We start from the raw sequence: 3,445 nt of genomic DNA on the forward strand, positions 1-3,445 counted from the left end.
GCACCTGAATCCAATAACCAGCACTATGCATACATACTAGATGTCTCAGTCAAGTGTAAAGCATCAGAAGAACTAGCTGCAAGTATAAACTCATCACCACCATCGAACTCCTTAGTCTGCATAACATTAATTTCCTCAATCTTGATGCTGGACTTCGCAGGTACTATGCTGCGATCAGAGGACTTCTCCTGCACTTTATCTTTCCCCTTATCCTTGCGCTTCTCATTGCGCAACTCATGACACTTTGGTCTAATATGGCCCTTTTTCCCACAATGATGACAAGTGACATTTGCATTGCGCCCACGCGACTTACTACACGACTTGCCACGAGATTTAGACCGACCCTTCTGCGAGTCACGGCCACAGTTATTACCACGGTCATACCTGTCATTCCTGCCTCTAACTGTCAAAGCATGACTACCACGAGAGGCATCCAAGTTTTTGCGATTCACCTCTTCCTGAAGAAGACCACTCTCAGCATCTGCCAATTTTATAATAGCACTAGAGGCACAAAGAGCAGTGCGGAATACATCCCATGACTCATTCAAAGTTCCAAGCAAGAAAAGAGGAGTTAATTCCTCTCCAAAGGTGATATCCTGTGAAGTCAAGTTCTTCAGTATAGCATGGAACTGGCTCAAGTGAGCAGACATAGTCGCATTATCCTTCATGCGCAGATCCATAAGCTGCTTCAACCAGTACATCTGACTCGCCGGACTTTTCTTATCATAAAGATTCTTGATCTTATTCCATAGATCCCATGCACTCTGTGCTTCCTCAAATACATTATAATATACCTGTTCAGTGAGAGACAATACAATCGTGGACTTGCATAGCTCATCAAGTTCAAGCCAGTCGTCATTGTCCATAGTTTCAGGCTACTCCCCACTCAACCGAAGTGGCTTAATCTGAGATTTCTGCACCAAGACCTGCCAAATTTGACTCTCCCAATAAGAGTAGTTGGTACCATCCAACTTTGTAACGTTAAAGATGGCACTATCATGCGAAGATGACGCCATTATTCAGGCTGGAAATGCCCAAACAGTCCAAAATTGTTTGTTGTTTTACTGCAGAAACTGCCCAAAAATGACCAAAATGGGGTCCAAAGGGTGAGCAAAGTGTGCCAAAAGTTGCTGCCCACTTAGTACTAGATGCGGTACACCAAATCAAGATATTTCAGCATGAAAAGTACACCTCAGTCCACCAATAACTGCTTGCTGTAATAAATTACAGGTATGCAGTCTAGAGAGTAAACTGTCCCAAAATAGGATCCAATGTCAAGCAAACAATGCTAGGTCCAAAGCCGGCATGAAACAGACATAAGCAAGGCCAATGACAGTGAAAAGAACATGAGCTCAACACCGAAGCATGTCAAAATAACATCTGCCAGTGAAAGGCACACCCCCAGACACTCTAGGTAAAGTGTTCCTGTAACTGCCAAAACCTGACACAAACAGGTGTCTGCTCAAAGAGAAAGATCCAAATATGAGACTCAGCTCATAAGCATCCTGTGAACCAAGAGTACATCAATGCATATCCATAAATATCGGAGTATGATCCCAAAGTCTCAATGCGTATGTAGCTGCTCAAGACATAAACTGCTCCAATATCATGCAACAGTCAAAGGTCAAGCAAGCATGTAAAATGCTCCCACTGGCACAAAAGGCTTACAAAGCGAACTCAGAAGCTCAAACAACCCAAGAGAAAGCACCAGTGATAAGTGACCCTGTCAATGCATCAAGCGCATCCAAGAGAGCATGACATACATGAAGCACCAGTCGTATTAACCATGAAGCAATACATAAGCCCAAATAAGCTCTCGGTCAGCTCAATGACATCCAAATAGCAACCAAGATTAGTGATCAAGTAGGCCGGGAATGCTCAAATACATCCAAATCCAAGCTCCAAATGTCGGTATGGCATACACGAACCAAATAGCATATGTCACGAACCAAAGCATGTAATGCAAAAGCCTAACTGTCAAGCAGAGACATGAGGCATAGGCGGTCCACGAGCATGCCAAGTCGGTCCAAATGCCAGTGAAGACAGAGCTAATGCAAAGCTCAAAAGCATCCCACAATCTCATACATATGCTCCAAGTCGTCCCCAAATGTCAGAGACATCATGCCAAAGCTCAAAGCATACATCCGGTATCGGTAGGTAAGTGCCAAAGCATGTAAAGTACCTTCAGCCCACTGTTATTCCAGCATGTATTTACTGTTCTAAACAGTAGATTTCAGCCCCGAATTCAAGCCAAAATCATGATCAAAGTAAATGCATACATCCCCAATACATCCGGGTAGGAAGTAGACTGCATACGGGCATCAAATAGCTCCAATGGAATAAGGCATAAGCAACAAATGTCAGTGTCAGGGGTGCTGCCCTATTTCCAGCACTGTTATGCAGTAAATGACAGTTTCAAAACTGAGAATGATCAGCTCCCAACCTCAATGTCAAGCCAAAGCATCAAAATGACATCCAAAAATGGCTCAAATGCCCTCCAAATAGGCCAATGATGAGTGCTCCATGAGCAACAAAGCATTCAGCTGTAAAACGTGGAGGTCAAAGTCTGAAAATGGGCGCCATATTCAGCGTGTTGAGGCCTGGAGTGCTGCTGCCAATCACGTGGAGTTAGGATGGTTGGGGGCGGGGCTCAATGATGGCCCAAGGTAGGCACATACCAAGCCATGAAGGCCCAATGCAAAGGGGAGGGAAGATATGAGCTATGGAGCTCAAGAAGAGTGGCTGCCCTTTGTTCCTGCCATGTTTCAAACTGAGAATACACTCAAATGCCTGCAAATGCTGAAGCAATACCTCAAGGGCAAGGCCCTGATGAAGCTCAAGAAGGCCGGGATGGAGCTCGGGAAGCCGGGGAGAGTGGGGAGCTCGAGAGGTCGGCTATGGCTGCCGGGATGGAGACCCAATGCATGAAGCGAGTCGATGCGAAGGTCGGGAAGCACTGAGTCGAGCTCGAGCAAGAGAATGCCAAGCTCTAATACCAGTTGAAAGGTGAGAAGGATCGAAGCTTGCACGCGAGCTATGGCGGGAGAGCAAGAGCAAGAAAGAGAGAGACAAGAAATGGGAACTCCAACAGTCACAATGTGTGACCGGACCTTCCTTTATTCAAACTGTCACTAAAAGAATAAAGAATAAAGTGACGTGACGGGCACCCGCCACCTGCAGTGTGTAGTGGCGGGTACTGTCAGTGTAGTAATACACGGGGCGGCACAGCGGAGGCGCCTTTACCCCCAACAGTTTCATGACTCCATTGTCGCATAGTTCGATGCGACACTTGCCAACAAGTGGGGAGTCATACGATCTTGTGATTGGATCACAAGGGAATGGCCAAATTCTCGCGACCAGGATGGCAAGTCCTTACACAAGTTATCTTGCAAGAAGATGAATAATCATCCTAATTTAGTAGTAAAGAAGATTGATTGGAAACTAA

The sequence above is a fragment of the Lygodium microphyllum genome, chromosome 17 (genome assembly GCF_053477565.2).
Source record: "Lygodium microphyllum isolate KBCC chromosome 17, Lygodium_microphyllum_v1.1.10, whole genome shotgun sequence".
Classification (NCBI taxonomy): domain Eukaryota; kingdom Viridiplantae; phylum Streptophyta; class Polypodiopsida; order Schizaeales; family Lygodiaceae; genus Lygodium; species Lygodium microphyllum.